The 22,357-nt window shown below is 42.8% G+C and overlaps 1 long non-coding RNA gene across 1 annotated transcript in view; it reads right to left on the reverse strand.

Annotated features, from left to right (window-relative positions):
- LOC112625440 overlaps nt 1-22,357 on the reverse strand; it is a 94,084-nt gene that overhangs the window by 34,200 nt on the left and 37,527 nt on the right. The gene's annotated exons all lie outside the window — the stretch shown is intronic.

Below are 22,357 nucleotides of genomic sequence, written 5' to 3' on the forward strand. Positions count from 1 at the left end.
TAATTTTATTTTTTACTTCTTAAGGCCTTTCTTTATCTTAAGTGCAGAGGGGCCTAGATCTCAAAAGTGTCATTACTACACCATAGTCACTATTATGATTTATTTTGTGCCAAGCTCCGTATTAATAGCATTACTTTCATTATTTCATATATTTCTTAAAAGATAACCAACAGTATACCCATTTTATAGGAGAGAGTACTTTGGGATCACCTTGAGTTTTAACTCATGTTTTAACTATGCTGGGGGCTCAGGATCCTGGCTTAGGGGCTTTTGAAGGACTGGTATATTAGTCAGGGTTCTCTAGAGAGACTGGACTAATAGGATAGATGTATATAGGAAAGGGAGTTTATTAAGAAGTATTGATTCACATGATCACAAGGTAAAATCCCACAATAGGTCATCTGCAAGCTGAGGAGCGAGGAAACCAGTCAGAGTCCCAAAACCTCAAAAGTTGGGAAGCCAGCAGTGCGGCCTTCAGTCTGTGGCCGAAGGTCCAAGAGCCCCTGCCAACCACTGGTGTAGGTCCAAGAGTCCAAAAGCTGAAGAACCTGGAGTCTGATGTTCAAGGACAGGGAGTATCCAGCATGGCAGAAAGATGGAGGCCAGAAGATTTAGACAGTCTAGTCCTTCCACGTTCCTCTGCCTTTTATCCTAGCTGCGCTGGCAGCTGATTAGATGGTGCCCACCCAGACTGAGGGTGGGTCTTCCTCTCCCAGTCCACTGACTCAAATGTTAACCTCCTTTGGCAACACCCTCACAGACACACCCAGGAACAATACTTTGCATCCTTCAATCCAATCAAGTTGACACTCAATATTAACCATCACAATTGGGAATTGTAAGTCATACTAAAGTATAGCTTCTTATGGGTAACGGAGTTGTAGAGGGTTGGTCTAGGAATCTATCCACCAATAATAAGACCATGTGTTTAGGAAATGTGCTCTAAGTTTCACATAACTGACTTGCTAATGAATCTTTGAGACATATTCATTAGTTAGTTAATTATATTTATGGGTTGCCTGTGGCATTAAGTTGAAATGTTGTGTTACTTATAACTATGGTTCAGAATTTTTAAAAATGTGCAGAGGTGTGCTATATTTTCTTTGTTAAATAATATTAGAAGATTTAAAATGCATCCTTTCTCCCAGCTGGATGAAGGGAGGTATTAATGTGGCTATTTGATTACAGATTAGCAGGATGGAAATGAAATTGAGGGGAAATCAGTAAATCAGAATGAGAGATTTATGGTTTAGTAAAGTCACTAACTTTACAAATTAAAAATAGGGATGATGAGAGAAACAATTCCCCAGAAATCAAATAACCACACTTTTTGGATTGATGAAGATGGCCCTCCCTACTCCCTTTTTCCTCCATAAACGTTTTGTTCAGAATAAGGAGTATAATCATGTTAAGTGAATGTACAAAATAAGAGTTTTTTTTTTTTTTAAATAAAAAAAGCTTTTGAAACCTTATAACTAGAATTACTTGAGAAAATTATAATTATAAATTTGGCACTGATTCATTATAAAAGTTACTTAATCAATAATCAAAAGAGCGATTTTCTAATTTCCTGGTCAACACATTTTCTGAGACACTCTATTAATCAGATCTCAATTGGATGCAAATATCAGAATCTTAAATTAAACAGCTCAAAAAGGGGGATGGGATTTTAAAAGTCACCTAATTGCAAAGTCTAGTGTGATCTCTATTAGTCAATAAAGATGGATGTATGAACGTAGAACAAAACCAGTCTCATCTGTTGATATTAAAAATGTGGTGTGGGCTGAGTGCAGCAGTTCACATCTGTAATCCCAGCACTTTGGGAAGCCCAGGCAGGAGGATCACTTGAATCCAAGAATTCAAGACCAGCCTGGGCAACATGGTGAGACTGTGTTTCTACAGAAAATTTAAAAAATTAGTCTGGTATGATGGTGCACACCTGTAGTCCCAGCTACTTAGGAGGCTGAGGTGGACGATGGCTTAATCCTGGGAGGTTGAGGCTGTAGTGAGCCATGATTGCGACACCGCATTCCAGCCTGGGCGACAGAGTGAGACCCAGTCTCAAAAAAAAAAAACAAAACAAAAGAGCGTGAACATAAATCTAAACTTCGGCCAGGCGTGGTGGCTCATGCCTGTAATCCCAGCACTTTGGGAGGCCGAGGCAGGCAGCTCGCCTGAGGTCAGGAGTTCAAGACCAGCCAGACCAGCACAGTGAAACCCTGTCTCTACTAAAAATACAAAAAATTAGCTGGGCATGGTGGCAGACACCTGTAGTCCCAGCTACTCTGGAGGCTGAGGCAGGAGAATCACTTGAACCCGGGAGGCAAAGGCTGCAGTGAGCTGAGATCGTGCCACTGCACTCCAGCCTGGGCAGTAGAGCCAGACTCCATCTCAGAAAAATAAAATAAAAAATAAAATAAGTCTAAACTTCATAGTTCCCCATATGTTTTCCTTAGATTGTAAGAGTTTGAAACCACCCAATGTCAGTGAATGAATGACAGCTCAGAGATAGACTGTCGATTTTGTGTCATTTTTACATTACCATAAATATGTTGGTTGCCTTTGAGTGGAGAGGCATTTTTAAATTGGAAAACTTTTAAATTTGCTCATAAGGGTTATTTTATCCTGAACTCCTAAGAAGAATGGGAAATAAATACAAAGTTAACTGAAGAATTCTTGCACTTCCAAATAAAATATCCATGATGTCCCCAGATAATACTTGACCCACATCATGTGTCTGAAAATGGCTAGCTTTGATGGAATTGCATTTGAATTACATAATTCTTTGAAGGCATTTTACTGACATATTGAACTCTTATGGGCAAGAGAAGGCCTTCTCTCTCTACCTTCCTCCTAGGCTAATGAATGTCCCATTAAGTGGTATGAGTTTTATGTTTATATCCCCACATGCTGGAATGAGGCCTAACTTCCATGCTGTAGATTAAGATGGGGAGGTATTGACTAATAGAAATTGTTGTTTGATGGGGGAGAAATTCCTTTCTCGAGTAAAGATGTTTTTCTTTTTTTAGAATCATGGAATTTGAAACAACCAAATTCTAAAGACTCCATTTAGCACATATTTTACTGAGGACAGATAAAAACCTTACAAGTTAATGAGTGGGTGATGGGTGACATGGAAAGAGCATGAGAATGGGAGCCAGGTACTACAACAGTCTGGGTTCTGATTCCCAGTGGCGATCAGAGGAAAGCTGCCTGGGTCCCAAAGTGCTACCCCTCCCCCGACTCAATAATCACAGGCCCACAGTCAATTACACCAGAGGAAATGCTGTGTTGAGTTTTGGGATCAGCTCATTCAGAGGCTTCTGATCCGTCAGATTTTGGTGGGGACTCTGACATTCGGGTGGAAACTTTCTGAGCAGGAACCACATAGTAGCTTCCAATAAGCTGGTTTCAGTCAGCACTGGGGCTAGTCCCTTGTTTTGTTGTTTCTTGGTAATGAGAACAGGAACTTGGGGGGTCTAAATTCCTTTTCTCCCAGGAAGTTCAATCATTTTAGGAAATCTGTACAGGCACATGCCTATATGTCAGTAAAAAAAATGCTGCCTATCTTCACTCAGCATTCAGCATCCAAGTGCCCGGTGAACATGGTCAAGTTGTGAGAGATAACTTCCAAATCCACCACTGGAGCCACCATTGGCCCCAAGTGTAGGAAAAATGCACTCTTACATTTGAAATTCCTGAAATTTGGCAAATGTCATGCTGATGAGAAGGGCTAGCAGACTCTTCCAGGAGAAGCAGCACATTTCACTGCAATGTGGCTACCCAGGTCTTCTCATCTAGCTGTCTACCTGCACACAATGGCCTATGCAGAGCTTACAGCATCTTGTAGAGTCAACAATGACTGTAACACTGTAAAAGCCCAAGCTGGATTGACAGGGAAAAAAGCACTGTCTTCAACAGGACACAGGGAATATAATCACACAGATATAAGTCCACAATGTGAGGCATATGCAAAGACCAAGAATGTAACTGTTCGTTGAACAGATTACACGACATCTCCCTTATTTCTTTACTCCAGACCACTGAGTAAGGTGGTGAGCAGCGTAGTTGTACCTTCTACTTTTGTTATTGCTGTTGTTCTGTTTTTAAAATTCTAGTTCCATGATCCTATTACATTTCTAAAGGATGCTCAGGAAACAAAGTACCAGGGTGACAGGAGAATAGAGTTGAAGTCACGATTACTGACGGAAACCAGGAGTTTGAGCACCGCCAGTTACTGTGTAACTTTGAGCCAGTCATTTAATCATCCCTGCAAACCAGAAGTGATGGTGTTAAACAACCCATGTGGTTGTTGTATCAAATGAGATTATGTATGAGGAAGTGCTTGTAAAATGGAAAGCACTGAACAAATACTATGTGAGATTATTGGTCAACTTGCAATGGAAAATGATTCTGTGTCCTTAAATCCCTTTGGCTTCCCTGGTCTCTCCTTTGGGATCACTAACTTCTAGTAGCCACAGCAAGGTGTGCCCAAGCATAGAAATAATCTCATCATCACCTACCATAGAAACAGTGGGAGAGCACGCAGGCACTCAAGGACACCCTCGTAGTAACATTTCTGGGCTTCACATCAAGTTGAAAATGCATGTCAAAAGGCCTGTGCTTGACCAAACTGTTTTTTCTCACTCTTCCCAGTACCTAAAAAGGATCATATAGTCCTAATTAGGCCTAGAGAGGCCCACAAAAGAAAGTTGTTTCCAAGAGCTGTGGATTTATGGACTGAAAACTGTAGGCTACTGTGTATTTTAATATATTCAGAGAGACAATTAAGATAACTTTAGTTATGGTTTTGGAAAACAGTCTGGGCAGCATTCAACTGAACATATAGGCCCTCTCTGTCAAAAACCAAACTGAAATGACATTTTTGGAATCAACTCACTCTGTTAAAAGCAACCAACCATCTGAAAACACTCAATGAATTGGAATAAAGTTGTACAAAGTTTTGTGATCCTCAGGAGAGGAACAAAAGTTTGGAAGAAAACTTAGCTGCCAAACTGCAGAAACAGACAACTCACAAGGAAGGGAGTTCAAGGGCCTACACGTGTGAAAAAGATATTCAGCTTTGCTGAACAAAGAAATGTCAGTGAAAACAACAACAAAATACCATCAATGGGGATAAAAGTAAATTCCAACACTCAGTGTCAGCTCGGTTCTGTAACAGTGGGCAATCTTCTGTCCTGTGGTTGGGAATGTAAATTGGTATAATCTTTTTGGATAGTGACTTTGGCCAGATCTAAAGTAAAACATTAACTTTGTAACTCTGCTTCTGGAAATTTGTTCTAAGAAATTCATCACAGATTCTAAAAGTCATGTGTGAATGAAGATGTTCATTGTTCATTGCAATCTTATTTATCATAAAGAAGATGGGAAAAACCTAAATGCTCAATAATAGGAGAATAATTAACTTGGGATATAGTCATTTATATGTAACATGTTATGCAGTCTTTAGTTTTTATTATTTTGAACTCTATTTAATAACATGGAGAATCTTGTTCTATAACATTAGTTAAAATAAAGGAAGATGCAAAACTGTACATAGTGTGGAAAGCCTACCTAGGAAATCTACATATAGAAAGAGTGAAGAGGATATAACATTAATGATTGTTACCACTGTGTGATGAGAATATTCACTGCTTCTATTTTCTTTATATATTTTTGTGTTTTCCAAATTACAGAAATTACATATAATTAACATGTATACATTATTTCAACAATGAATAAAAATGTAATTTTATTTATTTATTTATTTATTTATTTATTTATTTATTTTTTAGAGATAGAGTCTTTCTCTGTTGCCCAGGCTGGAGTGCAGTGGCATGATCATAGCTCACTGCAGCCTTGAACTCCTGGGCTCAAGTGATCCTCCTGCCTCAGCCTCCTAGGTAGCTTGGATCACAAGCACGTGTCACCATGCACTGCTAATTTTTGTTTTGTAGAGATGGGGTCTTGCTATGTTGCCCAGGATGGTCTCAAACCCCTGCCCTCAAGCGAGCCTGCCACCTGCACCTCTCAAAGTGCTGGAATTACATGCATAAGCCACTGCACCCAGCCTAATAAAAATGTAATTTTAAAAAGAGTAAATATTTGGTGTTCTCAAGAAAACTTTCAACTGAGCTAACTTTGAATGCAAATGGAGCTCCTACCTGCCCAGCAAGGAGGGGGAGGTCATTCTGACCTCTGCTCCTTTCTCCGGGAGAAATTCCAGCTGGAGCAGGAGAGGCATCATCAAAGTGAACACACGGGACTTTTAGTTCTGTCAACCATCAAAATCCTCTTGAATATGCACGACAAGAATTGAAAAGGAAGAGGGTGGGGAAAAAAAATCCCCTTCTAATATTTCTGTTCTTTTTCAAGTTTTGTTCACTCCCCGTCAGTTTAAATTCTGTTAAGTTTTATCTTTACCTTCTGTCCAATTGATAATCTGAAAATGAAGATAAACAGAGTGAGACATTCAGAATTTTCCCAAGAAAGTGAATTAAAATGGCCTGGGGAAGGCATGACTGAGATCTCTTTTTATTTAGGTTTGAGACGAAGCTGTGTAGTTCTAGAGTTTAGTTGGACCTCTGTGAGTCTAGCTGTTTCTAGCTTTAGCTGATTAAAAAAAAAAAGAAAAAAGGAGCTTTCTCTTTTCGACCAAATAGGAAATGACTCAAACCTTGTCCAGTACATCTAAAAGACAGGATAGATAACATGGAATCAAGAAGAAAAGAGCTGGCTGACATCGGTGCTGGATGTTTTCTGCCTGTCTCTCCAGATACACTTCGCATCTCTCACTCTGCCCTCTGTCCAAGAAGAGTGGCCATTCTGAACTGCATCTAGGCCTCTGCCTCTGAATTCCAGTTCGGTCTGGCCAGTGGGAGGCATGGGCAGGAGAAGCAGAAGGACCTTGAAGTATTATTCCCCCGGCTCACTACATGCTGGGCTGGGGCTTGTCAGCGGCTTTATCCTGTAGGCAGCCTCTTCCTACAGCTGCAATTCTCTCTGGGCTCCAGCGACTGACTACTGGCTCTCCCCTTCACGCTTAGGGGAGGTAGCGAGCAGCAGCTTCCAGGTGGTGGTAGCCCTTGGGTGCTTTACCATCCCTTGTTGATTTCCCTTAAACCTCACCAACCCGTGGAAATTGTCCTTTTCTCAATCTCTCTATAATTTCTCCTTTTGAATTTGCCATCTCTTTCCTGCTGGGACCCTGAGCTTTAAAATACTTAAGGTATAGTTCAGCTTCATTCTGTGTCATGTCTACCTATGAGAATATCCTGATGGCACATTTGACAGAGACCATGTTTCATAATCATTAGGGTGAGTAGAAAGTTTGCAAGCATTTCATAGTGTGACAGCGGTCAGCTTTAGAACCCATGGTCTACAACAGTGGATCTTAGCAACTGAGTTTTACAAAACACAAGTGTGCCCAAACAGAGGTCAGCTAGAGTGGTTTATTAGTAATAATGAAGAATTGAGTTTTCATTCGTAAAAATGAAAAAAGTCTTTTATTAAAAATGAAACAAGAGTAGATGTGCTGTTTTTATAATTATGCCATTCTTACAGGCATTCCAGTGTGCTTTCTTGAGATAGAGGGAAAGGAGACAGGGAGTTCCAGCAAATGCACCAGAATTTGCCCATAATCTGCATGAATCCATATACCAGGCCATAGAAGTGACCCTGGGAGCATGTAGCACACGTGCTATCACTCATCTATATGTAGTGGTAGAAAAAAGCTGGAGAGCTATTGTTGGATCACATAACAATCCTTTAAGGGAATGCTCTTGACTTGGTAGCTCTACTATTTGTCATCCAAATTTTCTCATCAGTCTGTGTAGTAATAAAATTACTAATATTTCACTAATAAGTGCCTTAGTTGCATCATCTTATTTAATCCTTAAAACAATTCCCACTGTATTAATTAAGAGTTCATTGACTGGGTGCTGTGGCTCACGCCTGTAATCCCAGCACTTTGGGAGGCCGAGGTGGGCAGATCATGAGGTCAGGAGATCAAGACCATCCTGGCTAACACGGTGAAACCCCGTCTCTACTAAAAATACAAAATTTAGCTGGGCATGGTGGCGGGTGCCCGTAATCCCAGGCTGAGGCAGGAGAATCGCTTGAACCCAGGAGGCAGAGGTTGCAGTGAGCCAAGATCGCACCACTGCACTCCAGCCTGGGCAACAGAGTGAGACTCCATCTCAAAAAAAAAGAAAGAAAGAAAGAAAAAGAGTTCATTAATAGGCTGAAAGGGGGGTAGTGTATGGAGGACAATTCCATACTTTCACAAGAGAGCTCTAGCTAGGGTATCTTGGGATAAATGTGAGCCGGGTAATATTTATATCACTGCTTCCCGCTGAGGCTATGACTAATAGATCTCAAACACTGAATAGAAAAAAAAGTTCAACTCTCTTCCTCTGGTCAATTTAACTCAATTAAATTGCTAGATCTTGAGGGTGCTGAGATGAATGAAACATAGTTCTGCCCTCCAGGAATCTGAAGCGTAGTTGGTAGACAGAGATATAAACAAATAATGATGGAACGGTAATAAAATATTATTAAAATGATAATAGAAACATGTTTAAAATTTAGTAGGAAAACAGATGAAAGAGCGATTACTTTTATAAGAGGTAGAGGGCTCTCATGAAAAATTATGTACTGAAGGTGACAGTGAAGCTTGACCTTGAGGGGTGTTTAGAAGTTCAACAGTGAAACTGGTGGAGAAAGAGGTATTATAGGCAAAGGACCTAGTAGGGGTCTTTCTTCTCATTCCTGCCAAAGGCTTAAAGTCTCCAATTGCTATTCAGCATTGCATTTCCTATGATCTGACTAGATTTCTCACTCGTTCCTCTTCGGGTCTGAGGGATTAAAGTACTATTGGAAGAGAGGCATCGGGAAAGGAGAGCTGGCTGGTTTTCAGTAAATCCAACCAGTGGTCTTGGTCTCAGCAGGACCATGTACCAACCACCTGAGAAAACTAGCTAAATACCCCCAAGTCTGAAATCAGACAGAAATGTACAATCTGAGATGCGGATCCTGCTGCGGATCCCATTCATGGGGCCCGCCTCTAACTTGGCTTCACAGATAGCTTTGGAGACAACTATCTATCGGAGATTCTTGTGGCCACATGGAGTTTGGATTATGAAAGTATTAGGAAAATATTAGAGAAGGAGAATTTATCGTAGAGATTTATCAACTCAATACTATTACTCATAAGTATACTGTATTATATCAGACCAAGAAGAGGAAAGAAGATTTGGAAGATTGTCCGAGATGTCATAATGATTGATATGGTTTACTTGACTGAGAAAAGCGAACTTTAAAATATGTGAGTCCTACAACTTCTTATCTTTGCCCCCAGACATATGCAAATTTTTTTCTTGCTAAGATCCAAAGACCTTATTGACCACTGTCTTATGTCATCTGTCTTAAACCCTGGACTTAATATTGTCTCTTGTTCTTCCAACGTGGTCAGTATAGATATGCTCAAAGCCTGACGAAGAGACTAGTGGATTGGGCAAAAGGAAATCAAAATGAAGGTGGAAAAGAATATGTTACTCTTTAAATAGAACCAGAAATCAAATGCCGAGATCAGCTTGCTTCAAAAAGTAATAGGATGCAGCAACAAAAAAGACACAATACTTAAGAGTAAAATTAACAATAAATGTGTACGTTTTATATAGGGGAAAAAAGCAAACTTTCAAACACTCTGAAAGACACAAAAATAGACTTGAACATATCGAAAGATATTCAGGAACATACCCCTGTTCTTGGTAGAATGACTTAGTATCATAAATATCAAAAAGATATCAGTTCTTCCCAAGTTAATGTGATCCCAGAAAAAATATAAATAAGCCTTTTTCTGGAGCCAGACAAGCTGATATTAAAGTTCATACAGAAAAACAAAATCTAAAAAGCATGCAAGAATATTTGGGGAAATACAGGAAAAAAAAAAGACCTACCTAACATCTATTATAATGTACTATATAAAACTTCTATAATTCAAGGTGTCATTCTGGCACATGCATAGACTTTCAGACCAATAAAATAGAACAGAAAGCTGAGGAATAGACCCACACGTGTGTGGAAATTTAGTACATGATAAAGGTGGTATCTACAATCGCTGAGGCAAAAATTGACTTTTAAATAAATGGTGTGGCGACCACTAGACAACCATATACAAGAATAAACTCTATATGGATCAAAAATGAAACCTGGCTGGGTGCGATGGCTCATGCCTGTAATCCCAGCACTTTGGGAGGCCAAGGAGGGACGATTGCTTCAGCTCAGAAGTTTAAGACCAGCCTGGGCAACATGGTGAGACCTCATCTCTATTTTTTTTTTTTTTAAAAAGACAAACAAAATTAGCCAGGTGCGATGCATGCCTGTAGACCCAGCTACTCAGGAGGCTGAGGTGGGAGAACTGCTTGGCCTGAGAGATCACGGCTGTGATGAGCATGCCACTGCACTCCAGCCTGAGTGACAGAGCAAGACCCTGTCTCAAAGAAGAAGAAGAAGAAAATAATGAAATCTACCAGTGTTGGGAGAAAATATGGATGATTTTATAGCAGAGATGTGGGGAGATGCTATCTAAATACAACTCAAAATCCAGATGCAACAAAAGACCAATCATTTGAACCACCTAAAAATAAGATATATTTGTATGGGAAATTAAAAAAAATCATGGCAAAGTCATAAGATAACTGACAACTGGGAAGAAACATTTGTAACATATATCACACAGGGCCAATACTCCTAAAATATAAAAAGTAGCAGGATGTGGGAGGTGAGAATGCTTTTCTAGTTTTTTCTCAGTTTATCATTTCACTCTTCACTTCTGGTCTTTCTATAAGGGTCACTGTAATTAGCTTGTTATTGGGTTGGTCTGATTTAACATTTCATGGCTACTTTGTTGTTATTTTTTGCTAACTTGTACTTTTACTCCTGGGGACGTGCTTGATTTATAAGTGTTTTCCCAGTTCACATTTTGCGCTGGACTCTGCACCTGGTGTTTTCCCTGGGTCGGCAGCAATGACTGGTTTGCTGGGCTCTCATTTCACTGAGGGTTCCCAGTGAGACCTGCGCCTGTGTGGGCGGCAGGGGGTTCAGAGAAGGAGGCTGGGTGGAAGGGATCCTTTAGCAGAGATTAATACACTCCAAAATACACTTAGTTTACAGTTGTGGGGATTTCCAGGTGTTACTAGACACAGAGAGTTCTTTATGGTATCCCAACAGGGATGGATAAGTTTTCAAAGGTGGGGGGTAAAATAAACAAGTTTTAGGTTATAGATATCTAAACCGGATCCTCATTTTCATCTTTGTTACTTGAGGAATCACAGTTGAATGCACAGAGACTTAATTTAATTGTCTTCAAATTCATTAAAGTGTCATGGATGGGCAACAGGAAGATAATGATATTCTGGAATAAGGGAATGTTCTGGAAAATTAAGGGCATGGTGCCCAGACTGCTTTCCACCCCTCGCCCCCAATACCCTCCATGTTATGGGGGAGCAGCTTTAACCGGAGGTTCACATTCACATCAGGACAGACGAATGCATTTCCTGGAAGTGCATTCTTGTAGAACTTTGGTCTGGGTTCTGGGCTAGATTGACTCAACAATTAACCGGTAATTACTACTACAACAGCACTTTGCATTAGTAGAGAACGTTCTGCTTTTGATAGCATTTCCACATTACTTTTCTCATTTGATCTTCACATGGCCCTGTGACACAGGCAGGGGCAGATATGTCTGCCCATTTTACAGATAAGGTAACTGGGGCTGACAGGTTAAGAGAGGTGGAGAGACAGACCAATGGAGAACTCTGGACTAGAAACCAGGGGACTTGGGATAGATTCCATCTGGCCATTCACCAGATGTCTTCAGCACATCTTGAGCAAGTCAGTTACATAAAGCTTTCTGAGCCTCCACCCCAGCTTCAGTTAAATGAGAGATTTGCACGAGGGGGTGGGTCCTTGAGGACCCTCCCAGTGTTACTGTTACAATATTTTACCTCTTACCTGACTTCACCAGGAATTAGTCAGTGGATGGGAAACAGAATACAAGACCCCTGAGCCACAAAATCCTTCCCCGTCCTCTGCCCCACACAGTGCAGAACCAAGGGCTCACTTGGGATGGCGGGGAGTGTAGACTTTTTCCTTCAGCAGGCTACAGATGGAAGGAATGAGCTTTCCCGTCTGATTACGGGAAATTTCTAAAGTTCATTTTATTTTCTTGTAATTTTCAGTTCCTCCTATGTATTTTTTCATTAACGTTTCCCAGCTTTATTGAAGTGTAATTTACATACCATAAAATTCACCCATTGTAATCATGTAAATCAACGCTTTCAGTAACTGTATACAGTTGTGCCGTCATCATCACTATGTAGGTTTAGAGCATTTCCTTCACCCCAAAAAGTTCCTTTGTATCCATTTACATTAGTCTGCATCCCCTTCTCCAGCCCCAGGCAACCACTAAGCTGCTTTCTGTCTCTATAAATTTGCCTTTTTTGGGCCTTTAATATAAATGGAGTCATAGAGTACGTAGTCCTTTCCATCTGGCTTCATCTGGCTTTTAAACCTAGCATTCCAAGTGATGGCAGCGGCAGCCATCTGGAGCGGCCACTGTGAAGACGCCGGCAGCAGCAGGGGAGGCACGGCCAGGGCTGTAACTCCAAGGAGTCTGCAGGAGCCGGGAACAGGCGGGAGCCCTGGCCGGTTTGGAGTTGGCGTGGCGCGAGCCCCGCCCTCCTGGGTGCAGCCTCCCCAGTGAGCTCCGAAATGCCTCTTCCTGCTGCCTGGGCTCTGTCTGTTCTTGGCGCCCGCCCCGAATTCGGAGAAAAGTTGAGGCCGAGTCCGGGTGCTGTTGTGACCTGGCCAGGTATGCGTGCCCTCGGGGTGGGGCTGACATGCCAGCGCTCTGCCACCTTGGCCCCCTTCTGACTTTGGCACTGACTATCACAGAAAGGAAACCAAGGGAGGGCCTGCCCAGAAGGGAAGCCAAGGGAGGGCCTGCCGGCTCCTCAGCTGGAGCAGCTTGGGTGCCGTGAGTGACATGATTGATGGTGGCAGGAGTCAGACAGGCTCCTGGGCAGAAAGGGGCAGGTCCTGGCGAAGCCCCACCTTCAACTCAGGAACGGCCTGAAGCATGGGGGCCAGGCTTTCATTTCTGGGCGGAATCTGAGGCCCAGAGTGAGAACTTGTGGTGCTTTTTCCAGGCCCACCCATGGCTGCCCATGGACCAATCAGCACACACTTCCTCCCTTGTGAATCCCAAAAACACGCCCAGACTCAGCCACACTCACAGAGGCTTCGGGACTACCAGCTGCGGGAAGGAGCAACCTAATTCAGTTCTCCTCAACCCTTTGGGATGACCTGCCTGTGGATAGGAGCTCCCCACTCTGGGTCTCCTGTCCACTGAGAACTGGACACTCCTCAGGATCACCTGTCTGCAGAAAGGAGCTACCCACTCTGGGTCTCCTGAGAGCTGGTCTGTGGCTCAATGAAGCTCCTTCAGCTTGCTCACCCTCTAGTTATCCATGTACCTCATTCTTCCTGAAGGCAGGAGAAGAACTCAGGATCTGCTGACTGGCGAGACTGAAAGAGCTATAACCACAAATAGGGCTGAAACACGCTCCCCTACTTGCCATGTCGTGGGCTACAAGGAGGGAAGAGCTGTGGCCCTTTGGGGACCCAGACCTAGAGGCTCCTTGAACCATGGCTGTGATACCTTCTTTGGGACTCTGTGGTTTTTGGTGTCTCCAGACTTCCAGGTGCCACTGAATTTCCCTCGTCCAGACATGGGTGCCCACAGTGGAAGCCACTTGTGGTGCATCAGATCCAGTTGCAGGCTTGCACGAAGCTGGCGCCTGTGTCCTCACCTGCAGCTGCACGCCCCACTGCAGGAGCCAGAGTGCCTGGCTGCCTGCAGTGGCTGGACCCTGTGCTTGCTCCCTCACGCACCCTTCACCACTCTGGGCCTGGCTCCCTCTTGGCAGGCGTAGGATCTGGGTTGGTAGCACCAGCCAAGTACAGCCTGCTAGGCTGGGTGGGCCGAATGAGCTCAGGAAGCCCGAGCAAAACTCAGGCAAAGGCACCACAGGCCATAGAGGTTTCCGGCTGGAAAAGCAACACCTGAAGAATCCTGTGACACACAGACTTCCTTCCTTTTTATGGCCCAGCAATATTCTACTGTATGGACATACCACATTTCACTTATTTGCATATCAGCTGATAAATAGGTAGTTCAGTTGATTCCACATTTTAGATATTTTGAGTAATGCTATAAACGTTTGTGTACACGTGTCTATGTAGACATATTTTTTTTTATTTCTCCTGGGTAAATTCCTAGGAGTGGAAATGCAGATTGTTTTTGTAAGGTCTTATGCAGTGTTTGAATCTCCACCTTTAACTTTTATACTTGAATAAAAGATCCATAGAAAAATATGTGTGCAATATGTGTGGAACAAGTAAATATGTAATTTGCTCGTATTATGCCTGATGGCTTTTTTTTTTTTTTTTTTTGAGACGGAGTTTCACTCTTGTTGCCCAGGCTGCTGGAGTACAGTGGTGCGATCTGGGCTCATTGCAACCTCCACCTCTCGGATTCAAATGATTCTTCTGCTTCAGCCTCCTCCTGAGTAGCTGGGATTACAGGCGCATCCCACCACGCCTGGCTAATTTGTGTATTTTCAGTAGAGATGGGATTTTGCCATGTTGACCAGGCTGGTCTTGAACTCCTGACCTCAGATGATCCACCCGCCTCAGCCTCCCAAAGTGCTGGGATTACAGGCATGAGCCACCGCGCCCGGCCACCTGGTGGCTTTTATAAAAGTGTTGTCTGTCTTAAAGTAAGACTATGCAGTTTATAATCACATAGATAAGGATCTGTTATGAACTAAATTGTGCCCCCCTCCAAAAAAATTCACATGTTGAAGTTCTACTTAATATCTCAAAATGTGACAAATTGGTAGATTGAAACCCTAACCCCTAATACCTCAAGGATGTGACTGTATTTGGAGATTGGGCTTTTAAAGAGGCCTTTAAAGAGGTGATTAAGGTTAAACGAGGTCAAATGGGTGGAGCTTTAGTTCAATATGACTGATGTCCTCATAAGAAGAGCAGGATACACCCAGGATGTGTGTACAGAGGAAAGGCCGTGTGAGGACACTGAGGACATCTGGAAGCCAAGGACAGAGGCCTCAGGAGAAGCCAGCACCGCTGGTATCTCAGTCTTAGCCCCAGAAGAGTGAGGAAATAAGTTTCTGCTATTTAAGCCACCTAGTCTGTGGTAGTTTGTTATGGCAGCTCTAGCAAACTAATATGTGTTCTTGTATTTTAAGAAAGTTGCCTTTAAGTGCCATTGGCAGGGTGTTTCTGTCATTCTAATCCCCTTCACATGTCGTTTTCTCCATTGAGACCAAACACTCTGCTGTCCTTCGTGAATCTTTCACAGCCTCCCTTTATTCTGTCTCTTCCACGTGGGTGGCCTCCTCCCTGCGTTACCCTGCTTCATGGTCACATCTGCAGTTATTCCCCGCGGAGGTCAAAAGCCACATCCTCTGTGAGTACTGCCTCCCACTGGAAGTGATTCTCTTCGGAACCCCCACCCTTTCATCTCTGCATTTCTATGGCACGAGCTCTCTCTACCCTGTGTGTCAGATGTTGGGTACATCTTATCCTTATGCTGGACTGAGAATCCTTGTGGACAGGAAAAGTGTTGTTTGTATTTATTATCCTCCTAACCTAACCTCTGGCTCAATGCCTGACACAAAGTAAGAATTGTTTCAGTTAATTAAAAATGAAAACTGGCCGGGTGCGGTGGCTCACGCCTATAATCTCAACACTTTGGGAGGCCGAGGCAGGCGGATCACGAGGTCAGGAGATGGAGACCATCCTGGCTAATACGGTGAAACCCCGTCTCTACTAAAAATACAAAAAAATTAACTGGGCATGGTGGTGGGCGCCTGTAGTCCCAGCTACTCAGGAGGCTGAGGTGGGAGAATGGCGTGAACCCGGGAGGCGGAGGTTGCAGTGAGCTGAGATTGTGACACTGCACTCCAGCCTGGGCAACAGAGTGAGACTCGGTCTCAAAAAAACAAGAAAGGAAAAAGAAATGAAAACTCAAGCTACCAAGATACTTAAGAAGTTTCGGAGCTTTATGAAGACATGAAATGCTAAAAGTGAAGTACTAGTAGAAAAGGAATGCCTACCAATGTGGGGGTAGGCCGGGTGCAGTGGCTCACACTTGTCATCCCAGCACTTTGGGAGGCCGAGGCAAGGGGCTCGCTTGAGGAATTGGAGATCAGCCTGGGCAACATGGCGAAACCCATTCTCTACCAAAAAAAATACAAAAATTAGTTCGGGTGCGGTGGCCCATGCTTGTAATCCCAGCACTTTGGGAGGCCAAGGTGGGTGGATCACGATGGTCAGGAGATCGAGACCATCCTGGCTAACATGTGAAACCCCGTCTCTACTAAAAAGACAAAAATAAAAAAAAAAATAGCCAGGCATGGTGGCAGGTGCCTGTAGTCCCAGCTACTCGGGAGGCTGAGGCAGGAGAATAGCATGAACCTGGGAGGCGGAGCTTGTAGTGAGCTGAGATGGTGCCTGGGCAACAAAGCGAGACTCTGTCTCAAAAAAAAAAAAAAAAAATAGCTGGGTGTGGTGGCGAGCACCTATAGTCCCAGCTACTCAGGAGACTGAGGTGGGAGGATCGTTTGAACCTGGGAGGTCAAGGTTGCTGTTAGCCAAGTGTGTGCCACTGCATTCCAACCTGGGCAACAGAGTAAGACCCTGTCTCAAAAAAAAAATGTGGGAATAACAGAATACATACATTGGAAAGTCACTGCTAGTGACCATCAGTCAAGCCACTTCTCCACTCAAAACCTCAGCTTCCTTGTCCTCAAGTGCGAGAGTTGACCTAGCAGAGGATGTTGTATGGCTAACATGATATGTTTCTATAGATTATGGTGAGTTCTGCAGGATTCCTGTTTTTGAAGTGCCTTTTTGAAGGATGGAAGAAGTTCAAGGTCTAAATTATATTTTAAGTCAATTAAATGAAGCTTAAGATGAATGTTAAGGCCAGGCACAGTGGTTCATGCTTATAATCCCAGCACTTTGGGAGGCCAAAGTGGGAGGGTAGCTTGAAGCCAGGAGTTCAAGACCAGTTTGGACAACATAGCAAGAACCCATCTCTGTTTAAGAGTTTATTATTATTATTATTATTATTATTATTATTATTAGAGATGGCGTTTCACTCTTGTTGCCCAGACAGGAGTGCAATGGCATGATCTCGGCTCACCACAACTTCTGCCTCCCGGGTTCAAGCAATTTTCCTACCTCAGCCTCCCAAGTAGCTGGGATTACAGACATGCGCCACCATGCCCGGCTAATTTTTTATATTTTCAGTAGAGACGGGGTTTCTCCATGGTGGGTCAGGCTGGTCTCAAACTCCTCACCTCAGGTGATCCACCCGCCTCGGCCTCCCAAAGTGCTGGGATTATAGGCATGAGCCACTGCGCCCAGCCTAAAAATTTTTTAAATGAATAAATAAAATGAATTTTGAGTTTCTGTTTTCCCAGTAAAGCTTCTCCACTTCTCAAAATATATATAATTTAGAAGTGCTAGTCCATGCTTTCTGGGGACCCAAACCTTAAAGAAGGAAAGAAGACACTGGAACCCACGTCCCCGTCCTTTTGACAATGAACAATTTTGAAGAAATGTGCGCGTATGTGCATGCACGCACACACACACATACACACTCTCACACACAACCAGATTGAAACTATAGAGCATCATTTGCAAATCAAACTTCACCAGGAGAATGCATTGTGTGGGAATTACACCATAAAATAAAACACAAAAATTCCCCAAATGACAAGGAAAAAAAGAGCTTGTGTGGTAAACAACCCCAGAAGGAGCACGTACTTCTGTGTAAGTGGCCTCTGACTTTCCTGGCCCAAGTTTTCACTTCTCCCTTGGGTTTCTTTAAGTTTTTCTTTTACGCTCCCTACCACACTCAGTCTCCACAGATTTGTAGATTTTTATTTCTTTACGCTGAGGCACAGACAAAAATTCATTTCTTTTCCTCCCTTTGCTCAACAAATTTCTGAAAAACAAAAAAAACTGGGAGAGAGCAAGGGAGAAATGGAGGATGGGGAGTGAGTACCACCTGGCTGAACCGTCAGCATATTTTCCCAGGCTATTCAATCCTGACCCCAGGCTGGCTGGCACTGCTGGCCAGCCCACAGACACTGGTCCTCTCCCTCCCCCTGTCTTCAGCTGCTCTATAACATTGTCTTCCTGCTTAAGGCTTAGTCCACCCAATTATCCTGCACCACCAACGGCAGAGGAAGGCCAGTTATGTGGTCTTTAGGAAGTCCCCTAATCCTCTGGGATCTCCCACTGGGCTGGCTTTTAGCTTCTAGTGATAGCTCTTGTTTCATTCACTTGAGCATCAGTAATGAACACTGCTAAAGCCCAGCCCCTTTTAGTCTATTTCTCAACTTTCTGATTTCATGATTTCCAGGAATGACAGTTATGACAAAACTTGATTTCCTCTCTCCCTTACCCTGCCTTTCCTTCTCTCTATATATTTGATAGGAAGGGTCTCTTTGGTGGAATAAAAAGTCTGGAGATTTGTTAGTAAAATAATACATTGAAGTTAAAATAAGTAGATGGTCAACATTAGCAGGGGGAAAAAAAGCTTTTCAGGCTGGGCACGGAGGCTCACGCCTGTAATCCCAGCACTTTGGGAGGCTGAGGTGGGCAGATCACTTGAAGCCAAGAGTTCAAGATCAGCCTGGCCAACATGGTGAAACCCCGTCCCTACTGAAAATACCAAAGTTAGCCGGGCATGGTGGTGCATGCCTGTAATCCCAGATACTTGGGAGGCTGAGGTGGGAGGATCCCTTGAACCCGGGAGGCCAAAGTCGAAGTGAGCCAAGATTGTGCCACTGTACACAGTGTTGTGCCTGAGCAACAGAGTGAGACTCTGTCTCAAAAAACAAAACCAAAAACAAACAAAAGAAGTTTTTCTGAAGGAAATACTAGTGGATCTCCAGATTCTCGACGTAGGGTCCCCCTTCCAGCAGCTTTGGCATCACCTGGAGGCTTGCTAGACATACAAATTCTCAGGATCCTCCCCAGACCTACTCCGTCAGAAACTCTGGGGACACAGCAGTCTGTACAGTCGTCCCCCCTTTAGCCAAGGTTTTGCTTTCTGTGGTTTTGGTTACGCATGCTCAACCACAGTCTGAAAATATTAAATGAAAAATTCCAGACAGAAACAATTCATAAGTTTTAAATTGTGTGCCATTGTGAATATTGTTGTAATTGTTCTATTTTATTATTACTTATTTTTGTTCATCCCTTGTTGTGCCTAATTTATAAATTAAACTTTACCATAAGTCTATATGTCTAGGATAAAACATAGAATATATATCGTTCAGTACTATCTGTGGTTTTAGGCATCCATTGGGGGTCTTGGAATGGATCTCCTGTGAATAAGGGGGGACTACCGTATCTTAATAAGGCCACCAGAAGATTCTGACGCATGCCCCAAGCCTCTGGGTCACACAATATCCATTTTTCTCTATTTTCATGGTAATAGAACACTGGGAAGCAATGTGCTCAGCTAAAATAAAATATTTCTTATCATCCTTGCGGATAGAATTGGCCAGTGAGGGCAAGTAGAAATCAGGGGGTGGGGTTTCTGGGAAATCTCAGTGAAGGGGGCTGGCTTCATGTTCATCATACTGTTTTGCCTTTGCCCCCTTCCTGTACTTCCTGCTTGGAACTGGAGGTCCAGCAGCCATCTTGGATCACAAGGTCTAAGGCTGAAGGTGAGAGAGCAGAGAGATTGAAGGACCCTCTGCCCCTGATAACGTGGTGCTTCCCCATCAGCCTGGGACCTCCTTCCTCTCATTCCTTCAGAAGAGAAATAAATGTCTCTCTTTAAGCCACCGTGGGGCTTTATGTTATATGCAGTTGAATCCAATTCTAACACATTTATAAATACAATGCTCTGAAAAAAACTTAAGATATGAAAGCCTGTTCTAGCAACACATGGTAAAGATGGGGTGTCACTCTCCAGATTGAGGCATAAACCCAGGAGGAAAGGCTGGTGGAACAACAGACAGAAAGATCACTGGGGAGATCTCTGGTGAGACCAGAGACCCAGGGTCATTCTCAGATATCCATCCAAGATGAACTCTTTTTGGGCTAAGTTAACTCCATAAAGAAAACAAGGATTATTTCTCACCATCCTCTGGACTTTGTGTATATCAGCTAATAATAAGAATTTGCTTCTAGTAATGGAGCATACCTACAAATACAACTAAGGGGCCATATATTTTTATAATATCTGTATTTTCTTATGCATATACTCCTATGCCAGGGATTGTGATGGAGAAGTAAAGATGAATGTTTTAAAGTAGCTACCTTTCAGAAACTCAAGATTTAAAAACAATAGCTGAAAGAGAAGACTTCAATGAATACTCACAGCACAAAGAAGTGATAAATGTTTGCGGTGATGGTGTGACCATTACCCTGGTGTGATCATTACACATTGCATATATGTATTAAATATCATTGTACCTCATAAATATGTAAAATTATTGCATACCAATTAAAATAGTAACAAAAATTACAAATGCTCAATAAGAGGAAAACCATTGTCTTTTGCAGCTGTTCAGAGACTTGGCCTCAAGAATATTTAACTTTTTTCTTTCTTTTTTATTCTAGGCTAAGGGCAGTACCCCATCTTGCTAAGGTTGGCATGATGCCTCCAGGGTTTCCTGTGCATGGGTTATGGATCATTTATTTTTTGTTTAACCAAAGTGGTTTCCTTTAAGCTATCTATATTAGACAACTGATTTAATTTGAGTAAATTCCTTTCACTAAAAAAAAAAAATCCAGGCATCATTTCACTCTGTCCTGTGTTTTCCTTGGGGTGACATCTTCTGGCTCTGACCTTAGAAATAGTCCTCTCTGGAACTCTTGATGAGCAGGGAAAAGTTATTCAGAGCAGCTTCATGGACTGGGTCATTCTGGAGAGGATAGTCCATTCATTCATTCATGCATTCACTCACTAAATGGATGTTTTTAAAGTACCTATCATGCACCAGGTATTATCCCTGGAGCTATGGATTCAACTGGTGAGGCCTGGTCCCTACCCACTACACTCCCAATCAGAGTGGAAGACAGACCAAAGAAAAACCAAAGGCAAACAGAAAGGGAAATCAAGACCCAGAAAGTAAAGGAGACAATTATACATTGTGACATGAGCCATGAAGGAAACAAACAGGATACTGACAGAGAAAAACCAGGGCAGCGAGTATGCACCTTCCTTAGAAGGCCTCTAAGAGGAGGCAAAATTTGAGCTGAAGCTTAAAGGTTAAGAAGGAGGCAGCCATGCCGAGAGCCAGCAGTGAGGTGTCCTGGTAGAAAGAACAGGGTGCTCAGATGCTGGGAAAGGGTAGCAAGTCTCAGGAAGGGAAGGAAAGACAGTGTGGGGGACAATGGCGAGGAGGTGATGGGGCAGCATCTGAGGGTTAAGGACTGGGCCGTCTCAGGGCAGAAGGGCTGCTGTGCAAGCCTTTAAATTGCCTGAGGATCTAGAGTTGGAATGGCTTCTCTTTGTCTAGCTCCCTGTACTTCTCCCTGTGAGTCTTGTTTTAGATACACTTATTATAAGTCACTGAAAGATCTTCAAGTGCGCACATGGGAGACAAAGGATGAAAAAGAAAATTAGAGATGAGGAGAGAAGGCGGGCAAGAATAATTGGAAGCAGAGGGGCATATGGCTTCTTTGTCTTAGAGAAATCACAAGCACAGCCCTTTGAAGGTAGACGCAAAGTTATAAATCTTATTTTATTATTTTACTTTCTTAAAGCTCAATTTGTAAAGTAAGCAATTAAAATGTTCAAATTAAAAAGCCAAAGTAAATCACAATTATGAGTCAGCTCTTAATCTACTTAGATTTCTTTTCCTCTCTCAAAATGAAGAATTACATTTCATGTCAACTTCCACTAAAATCCTGGTAATGAAATTGTTTTCCACGGAATGAAGGCAGGGAGGGATTTCGTCACATAATGTCCCCTCAGCCAGTCCTGAAAAGATCACATATGGAACAGTCCAATTGTTCATATTGACATACATTTATACAAGAGTTTTCAAATTAATTACAAGAGTAGAAGAAAAAAAATCAAGCAAAGGGCATTCCTTACTGTGGCCCGGGCGAGATGTCAATCTTGTGATTCATCCAATCTGTAAATAAACAGCACGAGTCCTCATTAGAGGTTTTAATGGGGTGAGTTCCGATTGGCAGGGGCAGATGAGAGGTTCAGGTGGAAGAAGATTTT

Source organism: Theropithecus gelada, chromosome 5 (genome assembly GCF_003255815.1).
Source record: "Theropithecus gelada isolate Dixy chromosome 5, Tgel_1.0, whole genome shotgun sequence".
Lineage (NCBI taxonomy): Eukaryota > Metazoa > Chordata > Mammalia > Primates > Cercopithecidae > Theropithecus > Theropithecus gelada.